This window comes from Aotus nancymaae, unplaced genomic scaffold (assembly GCF_030222135.1).
Source record: "Aotus nancymaae isolate 86718 unplaced genomic scaffold, 86718_ANA_hifiasm-v0.15.2.pri h1tg000057l, whole genome shotgun sequence".
In the NCBI taxonomy this organism is placed as follows: domain Eukaryota; kingdom Metazoa; phylum Chordata; class Mammalia; order Primates; family Aotidae; genus Aotus; species Aotus nancymaae.
In genome coordinates this window covers 15,297,764-15,313,562 of record NW_026988471.1, presented here as the reverse complement: position 1 = coordinate 15,313,562, position 15,799 = coordinate 15,297,764, and positions in this window count along the sequence as shown.

The following is a 15,799-nucleotide window of genomic DNA, read 5'->3' as shown; positions in this document are numbered from 1 at the left end:
CAGAAGAAAAAAACACTGGTAAGGTGTGGTGGCTCATGCCTGTAATCCCAGCACTTTGGGAGGCTGAGGGGAGCGGATTGCTTGAGCCCAGGAGTTCAAGACCAACCTGGACAACATAGTGAATCCCGTTTCTACAAAAGAAAGACAAAAAAAATTAGCTGGGCATGGTGGTGCCCTTTTGTAGTCCCAGCTACTGCAGGGGCTGAGGCAGGAGAATCACTTGAGCCCAAGAGGTCAAGGCTGCAGTGAGCTAAGAACAAACTCCAGCACTCCAGCCTGGGTGACAGAGCAAGATCTTGTCTCAAAAAAAGATAGGTCAGTTGTCACAACAAATATAAAGAAAGAACTAAATTCTCTAGTCTTTACACGGAGATAATCATTGTTTTTCTTTAAGAACTTTAGTTACATAATGATTACAAAGAGAGATACCTTACAATATAGAACACAATGACATTTTTTACAATAAACTGTAAAGCAAAACTAAGTAAATGGATGTTCAATGTAAGAACTGAGTTTCTCAGTGTTAGAAAGAGAAGTTATACATAAGGAAGAAGTATGGAACTAACCCTGTGGCACTAGATTAAAATTGGGCAGATCAGCATGAACTTACTTTTAGTTTAATATAGATACAGATTTTTATGTAAAGAGAGATAATTATATGTGCATACATGGGTTGGTATACACACTCATATTTTTTAGCTCTGTCCACTAAAAAGTCCTAGAAGCAGTTACGCCACAGTAGCAATCAACACAGCCAATACCCGCATCTTGGTTTCTAAATACCATTTTCCAACAAAAAAGAAGGAGAGCTCCTTGAAGAAATGGCTGATTCTTTAATTCCATTCATTTCTACTCCAACATAAAATATAAATCTGGAGCATGCTGTAGTGTCAGAAAGTATGGGAGCGCTCAAAAAAACAAAAAGATGAGAGCGTGTCAAAGAAGCACAGATGTCAGCCTGGAAGAGCTCCCAATGGCCAAAGCTCAAATAATTTGAGCAACAAAAGAAATAGTGTATCTTGGGTCACAGAAGAAATCAAAAGGAAATGTAAAAAATATAAACAAATAATGTAATATTGAATAATCTATTTCTAAAGTATAAAATAAATATATATGAGATCATATCAATACAAATAGACCATGGAATATGTTAATAAATGGGGGGAAGAGACAAAGTTTCCTTGTGAAAGAATATCACATAATATATGTAAGATACTCCCCATCTGGGAGGTAGAATTTAACCCTGCCCGCCTCCCAAGGATGGGCTAGATTTAGTAATGCACTTTGGAAGAATATAGAATAGAGAAAGGGAAAAATAGTAACTCCGTAGTAGTCTGGGATGTTCTTCCCAAAACTTGTATCCCAATTCTAATCACAAGAAAAACAGGAGACAAACCAAGTCAAGGGGACATTCTGCAGGCTGCCTGGCTAGTACTCCTCAAAATTATCAAGATCAGGAAAAATGAGGAAAGATTGAAAAACTGTTACAGGTCAGAGGAGGCTAAGGTCGATTGACAAATAAATACAATGTGGCACCTTTAACCGGATCCTGCAACAGAATTGGTTCCTTCATTTTGCGATCATACCTTGGCAATGTAAGATTCACCACAGGAGAAACTCAGGAATACACAGGAACTCTCTTTACTAACTTTGTGACATCTCTGTAAATCCAAAACTCTTCCCTCCAAAAAAATTTATCTTAAAAAATGTAGAACACAGAAAAGACAACTATAGTCTGATCTTACATATCAATAAAATTAAAAAAAATCAAATAGTGGCCTATAAGAAAAAAGAAACGAAGAATAAACAGTAACAATACATTCACACATGTATATATAACACACACATACACATGCACACACATATCACAGCCAAGCAGGGGTTTTTTTCAGTAATGTGGACTGATTTAATAATAGAAAAGCCTTTAATGTAACTAAAGGTAATCTTACCATCATCTCAACTGTTGCAGAAAAAAGATGTTTTAAATTTGATACCATTAAAAACAACAACAACCATAGGCTGGGAGGGGTAGCGGGGAGGAGGAGAAAGAAAGGGGTTGGTTAATGGTTGTAAAATATAGTTAGACAGAAGGAATCAAATCTAGCATTTGGTAACAAAATAAGGTGACTATATGAAACAATAATTTATTGTGTATTTCAAAATAACTGAAGGAGTGGAATTAAAGTGTCCCTAACACAAAGAAATGATCAGTGTTTGAGGTGATGGATACCCCAATTACCTTGATTTTATCATTACACATCATATGCTTATATCAAAAATCACATGAACCCCATAAATATGTATAATTCATATGTATTTATAATAATTAAAAATAAAAATTAAGCAACAACAACCTCCTAGCAAATTAGAATAGCCAGCAATTTTATTAACTGCATAAAATACTTTCCTCAAACACTTATAGTGAACATCATGTTTAATGGTAAATTGTTAGAATCAAGAATAAGATAAAAATGCCCACTATTAACATTTTGACTTAATATTGCATTGGAGGTCTTAGCACAAAAGGCAAGAAAAATAAATGATATAAAAATTTAAAATAAACAAACTAAACTGTCGTTATTCATAAATATTTTGATTGTTCATATAGAAAAGTTAAAACTGTAGTTAAATTATGAGACTAATAAGACAATTTAGCAAGAAAATGAAGTCGTTATCCAAAAATGGATTTTATTTCTATATGCTAGTGGGAAAAGTGAGAAAATATCATTTAAAAAATCTAATTTGTAAAAAGCAACAAACAGCTTTCAAATATGCAAAAGACTTACATGGAATATAAGAATAAATTTCAAATATGTAGAAGATTTTTATGGATAAATACATTAAATATACTGAAGAATAGTAAATAAGACCTAAATAAATGGAAAAATATACCAGAGCTGTAGGTTGGAAGAACCAGTATCATAAAGACATCAAATAAGAGAGTTACTACAATTCTAACCGAAATGCTAACAGCTTTTTTCATTGAACACAACTGATTTAAAAATTAAAATGTAATGCGATGGGCAAGGATGAGCCAGGACGTGCCTAAGGAAGATCAAATAGGGAGGAATTGCCCTACTTGATATCAAAACTTAAACTAAAGCTATAATAATTCAGAAAGGTTTTTTGTTGTTGTTGTTCAGAGGTTAACAAATAAATGAAAGTTGTAAACAGCTCAGAAATAGATTCTGATCCTCACTTTGCTGTTTGGTGGGGAAAGGGTAGTCATTTAGTAAACAGAGCTGGGAGGACTGGTTAGTCATACAAGAAAAAAGAGTTTAGTTTGGATCTTTATGTCATGCCACATACAAAAATCAATTTCAAGTAGATTAAAGACTTTATTGTGAAAGCAAAACTAGAAACATACAGAGGACAGAGTAGGATACTATAATTACAATCTTGGGGTTATATGGAAATCCAATAACCAGAGGAATAGATGTTGAATACACTCACATAGATTTCACACAGGCCATGTCCAGCCAACATGAAACTGACAAAGTTTACTTTCCTGAAAAATGTTACGAAATTTCATATATGCTATATTTAATTTATAATATGTAACAAGATATATTAGTATAATAATTTTAAAATAACTATAAAATAAACACCTAAGTCCCCAAATTATTCAATTCATGAAACAAGAGGCTGGTACGTTCTCTCATTCAAACCCTTCTGTAAATGGTAGATATATTTACATATTATAGTTATACAATGTGTTAACCTAAAACACTATTAATTCTGTAGGGGTTAAATAAAGCTGGCAAAGTTTCTGCCTTCATAGTAAAAATTCTTAATATTTTCAGTAATGACCTCCCTTACAATAGCCAGGATGCAGGCATCAACCACACTCCCACAACTCCACGCCTCAGGCACTGCACTTCCTTCACTGTGGGGTCAGCTAATGCTAGGGTGACCATAAGTCTTATTTGTCCAAGACAGTCACAGTGTATTTTCAGAGCCCAGGATTAATCATTAATAATGTATTCTTTCACTCTTAAAATAATTCCAATCACCCTAGTTGTTTCAACCTCATATCCACACGCTTCATTTATTCCGAAGCCATCTGCAAGACCTGGACAGTGTTTCCTTTTGTTACAGTAACACATTTTGCCTTTCTCTCACTTAATGTCTTTTGTTCTCTACCTTTCTACAAGGTCTTCCCTTCCTTGAGACTTCTCACAGGACTATGGATGCACTGTGGCTTTTCTCTTCCCCATATGTACAGCTTCACAAGTGTAATGTCATAAAGTGATGACCTAAAGTAAAGAGAGGCACAGACTGAAAAGAAGGTAAATCCCGAAGGAAGCAGGGTCTTGTTATCCCTGAGCCCACTTTATTGACTGGCAGCAGAGTTCAGATTTCTTCCTCCAAAGCAGAAGTCTATCCTCTGCATATCCAGACATTGAAAACCACAGCTTGTATATACCATGCTTGGCAATGAACATGCAGACACCCTCAGAAGAGGTGAGGAAAGCTACCCAGCTGTGTAGAGCTGGCAGAGAGGTTGATCAAGACCTGATCGCATCCTTGCTCTTAGCTTCTCCTTCAGCCTTTCACTCTACAGCTCTCTTCCTTTCTTTTTGCACAAGATTTGCTATAATTTTATTCAAAATTAGGAACTTTTTTGTACAAGACATTGAAGAAGTGATCAATATACACAGTAAATTTCCCTCACACACTGTTGACTTCTTCTTGACTCACTGTTAGGCCAGAGACACGATTGTCAATAATTTCACGTTAACTAAGAGCTATTGGTTTTAAAGACACAACTGAGAACTCTTATTGTTCGTTTGGAATGACCTGAGACCTTTTTATTTATTTCTTTTTTATTTTTCCTTTTTTTAAAAAATTATACTTTAAGTTCTGGGATACATGTGCAGATCGTGCAGGACTATTACATAGGTATACACATGCCATGGTGGTTTGCTGCATTCATCCCCCCAACATCTACATTAGGTATTTCTCCTACTTTTATCTCTTCCCAATCCCCCCACCCCCTGCTATCCCTCCACTGGCCCCCGCAACTCCCCAACAGGCCACCATGTGTGGTGTTCCCCTCCCTGTGTCTATGTATTCTCATTGTTCAACACCCACTTATGAGTGAGAACATGCAGTGTTTGGTTTTCTGTTCTTGTGTCAGTTTGCTGAGAAGAATGATTTCCAGCTTCATTCATGTCCCTGCAAAGGACATGAACTCATCCTTTTTTAAGGCTGCATAGTATTCCATGGTGTATATGTGCCACATTTTCTTTATCCAGTCTATCATTGATGGGTATTTGGGTTGGTTCCAAGTCTTTGCTATTGTGACACCCAGATGATGTATTCTGGTCTAACAATGAGAAATTTCTACTTACATGATACATAGTGACAGTATATATGTGAATTCTACTTAATGAAATTATCTTAGACTGTGTATTTCTGATATTTTATTCCTATAGTTGGGCATTTCCTAGACCTTGCATTTCATCACTTCAAATACATTTTCAATACTGTTCACATTATTGAATTTACCAGAAAGTGTGCGCCAAATTTATTCTCTTTTCTGAATAGCAATCCATGTGTTATTTAAGACATTTGCCCCATGGTGTTATTTGAGCCGGAGACATAAGTCTTGGGAGAACACATAAATACACTGATGCTATATGTCTTGAATATAACTCTGAGAGCTTCCAAACTATCCTAAAACCTTACTTTCCTTTCTGATGAGTAAATTTCTTGGGCCTCATTTTGTCATTATAGTGTCAGTTACTTTGCATCAGAACAAATAAGGCAATATATCAGAGTAGTTAAAAATCTAAACTTGGGAATCAAGTGATTTTGATGAAGTTGTATATCTCAATGCCTCAACTTCCCCATCTCCAAAAATGAAAACAATAATAATGCCTACTTCAAAGTATTGTTGTGAGGATTAAATGAGTCAAGACAAACAAAATACTTAAATAGTGCCTGATACATAGTAACTGCTTTACAGATACTAGTACTTAGGGAATCTAGCTGCTGTTATAAGTGTGCTGAATCTTTTAATAACCGTTATTAGGTAAAGCTAGAAACAAATATAGTACCCAGATAGCAAATGAGCAGGAGTAGCTGATTCTTCACGGGAGATTACTCTCAAAATCTCAGGTAAAAATATTTAGAGATGGCTATGGTTGCAGTGACAGCTGGCTAGGTAGGGGCTACATCTCCAATCACTGTGAGGCCCTGGTTGACTCCCTTGCTTTTTATGAATCTTCTCCCTCAGCAAAATAAAGAGTCTGAATTAGTTGACCCTAGTGGTCACTCTTCACTCTGGAATCTCACAGCTCAATCTGCCCCCAAATAGGCAACATCCAAAGGGTGAAAACAAATGCAGTTTAGGCAAGAACCTGTAGTGTTCTCTCTGTTCTGTGAGAAATGTCTTCCCATTTGAGGCCATCCTCAGAAGATTAGAAATGTCTGATCTTTTATTAATAGTGAGAGTGATAAAGCCTGTGCTTAGTGATCTGGGTCTCCAGGAGAGCTGAAGTCCTCACTGGTAGAAATAAACACCCCTACAAGGAAGAATTGTTTTGGAGAACGAACGATAGGAGCAGACTGCAAAGTCCCCTCTTGCTCTCATCTTAGCCACTTGCAAGGAGGGGGAAAAAGCTGTTATCTACTAATTGCCTAATGTGTACCAACCACAGTGCTAGACATTTAATAGATATAACAAGAGCCATACAAGGTGGAGTTTATTTTTCCTATTTTACAAATGTGGAACTTGAGGCTCAAAGAGGGAAAGTGATTTTCCAAGTATATACAACAAGTAAATGGAAGAACCAGAATTTGAATTGCAATCTTTCTGGTTTCTGCTCTTTTCACTCCAGCAGGTTGCCATGGACTCCACCTTACCTACTCCCATGGCCAATGAGAACAAGACCTGATGGTATGTGACTACCCAACCCCACCAGCTGGTAGGTGGCAGAATGAGTCTGTGGCCCAAAGCCCATTCTCTGAATGCCAAGGACAAGCCTACAGATGCTTGCATATTTCATCTTCACTCTGTGTTCCAAAGCCTGTCTTCCAACTATAAGAAATGCCGAAATTAAATTATAGAATTATTCTTACATTGATCTTAGTCCAGCTCCAATTCTTAAAGATGTGAATTAATTCAATTTGGATGATTTAGAAAAACAATATAATATAGTAGAAAGAACACAGAATTTGGATTCATATCCTGGCCTCCACCACTTACAAACTAGATGAGACTAAGCAAGTCACACAATCTCCTAGAGCTTTGGTTTCCTCATATGTGAAGTGTGGATAATGATGCATGATTCAGAGGTTATTGCGAGGATTAAAGGATAAAATGCATGTAAATTGCACAATACAATGCTTGATAGATTCTACCTAACTGCCAATGCCCCTTTTGCACCAATTATCAGCATTTCATCATCCTGACTCTCTTCGTATATGGAAATTAAGGTCCATAAGCCAGTAAAATTGAGAACACAGAAACAGATCCATTTATATACGGAATTTTCACATATGACAAAGGAGGCAAAGAAGAGAAGAGTGAAAAGGCAGAGACACTGGTCTGAAAAAAAAAATTTTTTTTTTTACATGGAAAGATTAAATGGATTGCTACCTCCCACCAAACACAAATAGCAAACTTTGGATCCAAAGTTAAGAACAAAATTATAAAATTTTTGGAAGAAAATATAAGAATAAATATATTGGACCTTGGCATAGATCACAATTTCTTAAAAATGATACAACAATGTTAACCACAAACTAAATTTGATTCATTTGACTATATTAAAACATAAAAATTCTGTTCATAAAAATCTTCCTTTAAATTTTTTTTAGAAAATTAACAAACTGGACAGATACTTGTCATGACATATCAAAGGGGAAAATGTAGATAAAGAACTTTTTGAAAAAAATCATAATAAAAAAGACAAAGTCAATTGAAAAATAAAGATGTGAGCAGGCATGTCAAAGAAGAGGAAAAACCAATAAAAAGATGAAGATACATTGAAATTCATTCTTACTCAAGAAAATAAAACCAAAGCCACAATGATGTATTATTTTGTACCCTTCTGATTGACAAAAACTGAGTACATAGACAATAAAAAATGATGGGGAAAATCTGAAACAACAGCTCTCATACGCAGCTAGTAACAATCATGATTTTGGGCTATCTTATAAAGTTTAACTTTGCATTCTTATACCAAAGGAATGTTTTTCACATATGCCCAGGAGAAATGTACAATTGTGTTTGTAGAAGCACTTTGTGTAATAACAAAAAAGTAAAAACAAAGTGTATCAGTCTGGGTCCAGTCAAGAGACATAAATCACACAGTAATTTGAACAGGAACTTTTAGACATGAATAAAATTTTAATTATGATGGGGGATTAGAAGTTACAGGGAATTGGTTATTCAGAGGTTAAGAGAACCCTAAAGGACATAAGAATAGAATATATAAGGTGCAGCCACTACCCTTAGAGTTGAATTAGAGCACTAAAGAAAAGAATACACCTAAAAGAGGACCCTTTACCTGAAGTTAAGATGCAGACTCCACTGGAAAGGGCTCTGATGTTGCTCTCAGGATGGTAGAGAGGTCCACTGAAGTGTCTAGTGGAAATCCACTCTCTGGGATGCTAGTAGAAATCACTCACAGGGAGGCAATGTGGCTCAGAACTCATTGTGTAGCCACCTGAGGGGAACCATGGGAAGCTTCCTAAACAGGACACATATTGCCAGCTCCATGTGCTGCTGCCTGCTGTGTACTACAATAGCCACACTGGAGCTGGCACTGGAGAAGCCTTCCTGAGGAGCACACAGGCACTGGAAGAGAAGTCTGATGTTGCCATCTAGTACCCATCATTGACAAAGATGAAATGTTTACAGGGTCTGTACCCATTGTCACAGAACAGGCAACGAAGGGTGACTCTGGAACAGAGATAATGAAATAATGGCTGACACACATCCCAAATGCCCATTAAGGAGAAAATAAGGACATTCACATCATAGAATATTATCACCATAGAAGTGAATGAACAAGTTTAAGCAACAACATCGATAGCTAAAATATGAGTGATTCTTAGTGACATAATGTTAAGAGAGGTGAAGGGGAAGCAGATAGGATCATGGAGGAGGCGTCAGGTAGTTGTAATGGAATTGGTCTGATTCCTGGGTTGGGTGGTGATTCATTGGTGTTTATTATAGTTTTATACCATGTCAGCATATAAAACAAAAGGGGGTCATGCATTATGCTGGGACTGCATCATAAACAATAGGTTATGAAAAATATAACTCAAATCTATGTATGTAAGTTACCAAAAATGTTTAAAAAGAGGAAAATTAAATAATTAGAACTATAGTCTGATAAAATTTCACATTATTACATTACTCTCTGAGTACCATGTCTTTCAGCTTGTGCTGTAACTACAAAGAAAAAAAACAGAATAAATTTCCCAATTTCTCTGTTATTTTCTAATGCAGTGCTTCTCAAACTGTGTCAAAGGACCAACTTGTTTGCTTGTTTGTTTTTCCCAGTCATGATGTGCTGATACTTTTGTACCGCTACTCTGTTCAAAGCAATGAGTACACTGATCACAGTCTTATTTGTAGGGGCAATGTCAAATTGCTATAAAGTTTCTAAAGGCTTTCTCTTTGTTTCTGTATTCACCTAGGATGGACCCGTAATACACAGTCCCAAGCCTGGCACGAGTCCTTTCCCTAATGGTTGGAAACATGTGCTTAAGAATCAGATAGGCTTAGGCTTGATTTCCTGCTCTATCACTCAGTACCTGCTTGGATAAGCAGGTTAACTCTCTGAGCTTTGGTTTCTTCCTCTATAAAATAAGAATGAAAAATATTTGAGAGAATGATTAAGAGGAAGGTCTGGAACAAGGAGAACCAAGCACTCACTCTCAGGGTCCTACAAGGGCAGGGTTGGCAGCTGAGAGTGAAGCCTCTCAAAGCTTTGCATCCTAGGAGTCTCACTTGCTTTACTTCGTCTGTGAGGACTCTATCAAATGGGGTAAATAAAGTGCTTAAACAATGTGTGGCACAGAGTAAGACCTTCTGTAATGGTGTTCATAATTATGATTCCGATTTACTCTTAATATTATTTATGATTATTTTTATTGTGTTATTATCAACTGGGCTTAATCTCTTAGCTCTCCATTTCTGTTCATTAAGCTAGAAATACAATGAAAATCCCTTTGAGGGGAAAATGTTCATGTAGAAAAAGCAAAAGATCCAACTTTACTCTTCCCTCATCCATTTATTCATTTGGGAACATTTTATAGAGTGCTTAATATATGCCAGAACTATGTTGTTTACTAAAGATAGAGAATGAATAAGACACAGTCTGTGTTCTCAAAGAACTCACAGCCTGAGGTCAGGTGGGGTACATTTAGGCAGTGACGACAAAATGGTAACTGCTATAATAGAGGTTAAGTTGGGTCTAAGTTAGCCCGAGGATAAATCACCTATGTTTGATCAAAAGAAAGCTTCCAGAAGTCAGTGATCATGGTGGACTTAGTCATGAAAAATGAATGGTACTTTTACAAGCCTCCCAAAATATAATGGGCTCGCTTCCCCCCTGTGTGTCCTCTCATAGAGTGAAAATGCATAACACATACAGAGAAAAAAAGAAAACACTTCTCAGATGAAATAGACTGCAGAGATCATCACGTGCCAATGGTAGCCAACCAGAGGAAGTACCACCCTCTGAGGGGCATTTGAAAACATGCTGGGTTGTGTTTAGTTGTCATAACTGTGGTTGGGTTACTAGCATTTTGTGGGCAAGGAGTTCAAGATGGTAAACATTCTGTAATACACAGGACTGTCCAACACAAGGAAGAATTGCATTTACAAACTACCAGTAGTGTTTCCTTTGAGAAGCACTGAAGACAGCCCATGACTTTAGTCCATGAAGTCAAACAAGGGGAGACCAAAATGCCAAAGCCATTCACACAATTATGTGTGCCCTATTGTGACTCTGGCCTTCCTGGAGCTTGTCTAAGCTTTCAAGCATGCTCCTGTTTGTGAATCACAAACACTGCTGAGTGCACATCAGTGACTATGCAACCTGGGCCTTGGTCCTTTTTTCTACAGAGTATGGCCGTCCTTGTCAATGTGCCACCAAGCTGGACATTCCCAACCATGGTGACTGGCAATTTTACTTGGTAACAAAGAAACATATTGTGGTTTGTCAGTTTAGTGTCCCTGATACTTTTTCCTCTTCCACATCAGTCATTCTTTCTAAGCTTCAAGAAATATCTTTCTTTCTGTCAATATCCCATTCCTTCTCAATGATCCACATTTGTGATGATCTCTATGTTTAAGTTGAAAGGTTTTAAAATTTTTATTTTCTTTTACTGAAATTGAAAAGTTACATTATTTATTAAACCAGGAGGAATTATTTTTACTGTTGTTTTTAACACGTTGTATTGCATGTATAGCCAGTTTTCATTTAGCTAAGATCCACAATGCACCAGGAATTTTCATACAAGACTAAGGAATTTTACTTATACTGAAGTATGACCATAGGAAGTTTTTACCTAGAAAATATGAAAACTGTACTAGACAGCATTGAACAGTATTTTCTGTAATTATCTACAAATCACTAATAATTTTTATAACTGCAAAAAGTTTGCTATAAAAGGTATTATAAAAACTAACTCAATTAAAAATTCAGCATGTTCAATATGTTTTTTATTTCTAGAATAAAATAAATAAATGAAATCTTTTTTTTAAAGTTTTGCTACTTTGGAATAAGCCTGAAAATTTTTTACAATATGCACTAAAGTCTTTGTATATTTCACCAGTTTAGTATATTTCCTGGTTTGGCAAACACTGGTTTGATGTATAGAAGTTGTCATAGTTTGTGTCAAATCAGCAGGCAATCAGATCTGTCATTATGGGTTTTAGATCTGATTCTAAAGACTCGATTGTATAGTCATTGTGGCAAGACCTTGTTTGACAGTCACTGGAACAAGAAAAGCCAAGGTGATGACGACCAGCCCATAAAATTGGGAGGCAGATGGTCATTTCTGTGGCTCTAAGAATGAGTCTAGCTTTCTTTGTGGCTATCACAAATATTTCTGCAAAATCACAGTATTATAGAGCTATAAGATACTCAACTTCATTCCAACTAGAAAAATTTGCTTTCCAGAGCTGGAAGACATTGTGGACATTTTCCAAATAGACTTCCTATATAGATGGGGAAGCAGAGACCCAGTGACGATAATTTTTTTTGTACAAACTCACATAATGAGCTAAGGGAGGAGCCAGAACTGGAAGTCAAATTGGTCTCAATTGAGAGATACAGACTCAACACTAGAAAAACCCTGTGAGCCTGTGGGAGCCAGCACTCCCCATCCCCTCTGTCCTCTGCTTTCTGACTGCCAGTCCAAGGCTGTATCAGCATCTGTGACTTTCAGAAGACCCACACTGATGATGATCTCTGTACATAAATTGAAAATAATTTAAATTTTTATTTTTCATTACTAAATTGCACAAATTATTTATTGTACCTTGAAAAAGCAAGAGAATATCTGAGCATGCAAAAAAAATGTCCTTAAACCCATTGTCATAATTAAATGGACGTATTCTTGTCTTCTATATGAAGCCTATCTTCTTTCTGTATACTTTTATCAAACAGGTCAGTCAAGAAGAAAACACTAGAAGCAAGGGTTGGTAGCTAAAACTCTGACCATGAGGACTGAGACAGAAAAATTAAAAAGGTAGAAATGAATTTAAGAAGCTTAAGTATGACCATTAAGAGATGGAGGTGTTCATACAATAGATGTTTGTAAAGTGGGAGAAGAAAAGGCCTCAACTATCTGGACCATAAGCTTATTGGCACAGGAGCCACACAGAATTACTGTCAGTGAGCTCACCTCTATTTTTTTGGTTACACTTAAAAAAAGTGTGCTTTGCCAACGGAGACTAAAGCCACCAAAAAGAATTATTTAAGTAAGTAATGGAGATACATTTCCCAGAATTATAAAAAGCTGAAAGACTTCAGAACGAAAGAAGAGAGATGAGTGGTAAGAACTAGATCAGGATATATTATAATGAAATTAACAATATCAAGAGAAAATTATAAAACTTTCAAAGGAAAAGTACAAATCATTTATGAAGGAACAAGAATAAGATGACATTTTTTTCAGCAGTAATACTGATGCAAGAAGATAATGAAGTATTTTTAGAATACTAAAGAAAAAGAGTTTGGAATCAGAAATTTAATTTTTAGCCAAACTGTCATTCATACATGAAGTCATGATAAAAATATTACCTAGCATAAAAAATTTTGTAAGTATTTCTTCACAAGGGCACACATTGAAAAGGGATCAAATATTTTGGTAACATTTGTAATTATCTAAAAATAAGTTAAGACTAAAGAAAAAGAGAAATATAAACATAATAATCCATAGTTTATCCAGAGTTAAAAAAAATGTAGACAATATTAATATGGTGGGTGTGGATAGGGAACTCCACGGATCTTGAGAGGCTGGTCAGTTCTTATTTTACACAGATATACATATATATGTATGTGTGTATATATACACATATATACACATATACACATATATACACATATACACATATACACATATATACACATATACACATATATACACACATACATATATATTTAAAAATTTGAAAAAGGATTTTTTTAATTTCAATAGATTTTTGGAGAACAGCTTATGTTTGGCTATATGAATAAGTTCTTTAGTGGTGATTTCTGAGATTTTAGTGCAACCATCACCTGAGCAGTGTATACTGCACCCAATGTTTAGTCTTAAAAAAGGATTTTTTTAATTATAAAAGGTGGATCACACTAAAATAAATCTAGAAAAATGGCAGAAACAAGCCCAAATATGTCAATAATTTACATAAAAGCAAACTGCTGAATTCGCCAAAGGAAAGAAAAAATTAGATTGATTTTGTAAACCCATGATGTTTAAAAAAGACATACATAAAACATAAGATTTAAAATTAGTCTGGGCACGGTAGCTCACTCCTGTAATCCCAACACTTTGAGAGGTGAAGGCAAGTGGATCACCTGAAGTCAGGAGTTCAAGACCAGCCTGGCCAACATGGTGAAACTCTGTCTCTACTAAAAATACAAAAAGGTAGCTGGGCATGGTGGCAGACACCTTTAATCCCAGCTACTCAGGAAGCTAAGGCAGGGGAATCTCTTGAACCCGGGAGGCAGAGGTTGCAGTGAGCCAAGATCATACCACTACACTCCAGCCTGGGCAACAGAGCAAGACCCCATCCCAAAAGTAAATAAAATAAAAGTTTTAAAAGATTACATTCAAAAAGGTAAAGTAAATATAAGACAAATGCTAACTAAAAGAAAGCTGCTTTAACTAAGCTTTTAAAAACCTACATTAAAAAAGTAAAATTGATTTTGATATATAAAGCATTATTAAGAATGTAGTGAGGCAATTTCTAATGATTGAGCCATCCTTGCATAACTAGAATAGTCATTTCAATTAATTTAGAAGGTACAGCAACTTTTAAATATTTCCAACTTAGTAAAATAGTCTCAATACAAGTGAAGCAAAATATACAAAGAGAAGTGAACAAACTTCCTGTTACATTTGAAGATTATTGATCATACAAGCAGAAAAAAAAGTTAGAAAGGATGTAGAAGAACTCAAAAATATCTCAGTTGTGTAGTCATTACAGCAAGATCTTGTTTGACAGCCATGGGAACAAGAAAGCCAAGTTCATCATGAGGAGCCCATAAAACTGGGAGGCAAATGGTAATTGCTCTGGCTCTAAAAATGGGTCTAGCCTTCTTTGTAGCTTATTACAGATATTTCTGCAATATCACAGTATTATAGGGAATTAATTAATTAATTAAGAATCCTGACTAATGAGCAAATATAAAGTCTTCTTCCAATATTTAGAGAATATCTACTTTTTTCAACTATAGTATGGGTCACTTAGAAAAACTTAACAGGCAGTTGGGAGCAGTGGCTCATATCTGTAATCTCAGTAATTTAGGGGACCAAGGTGGGAGGATCTCTTGAGGGAATTCAAGACCAGCCTGAGCAACAGAGCGAGACCTCATTCCTACAAAAAATAAATAAATAAATAAATAATATTGACCACTCATGATGGCATGCACTTGTAGTCTCAGCTACACAGGAGGCTGAGGCAGGAGGATTAATTGAGCCCAAGAGATCAAGGCTGCCATGAGCTATGATCATGCCACTGTACTCCATCCTGGGTGACAGAATAAGACCCTGTCTCTAAAAAAAAAGAGAGAGAGAGAGAGAAAGGAGAAAGAGAGAGAACTAAGCAGGTATTAGCAAAAGAAAGCCTTAATAAATTAAATTTTTAAAAAATTACACAGGTTATAATTTAAACACAACATAATAAAATTACAAGTTTAAAAAATGTTTTAAGTTTCCATTTTAAAATTTTAATGTCAACACTAAAAAGTATGTGTTACAGAAGAAATCTTAATGAATTTTTTAATATTTAAAACCCAATAATAATGAAAACAAAATATATCAAAACTTGTATGAGATATGGTAATACATTTTTAATATAAGTAATAAATAATATTAGAAAGGCAGAAGGTCTTCAAATTAAGGGGCTAAGTGTCCATCTTAAGAAATAAGAATGAGAGACTAAAACCATGGAGAGAAGGCAGGGTATGGTGGCTTATGCCTGTAATCCCAGCTCTTTGGGAGGCCCAGGTGGGTGGATCACGAGGTCAGGAGATCAAGACCATCCCGGCTAACACAGTGAAACCTCATCTTTACTAAAAATACAAAAAGTTAGCAGAGTGTGGTG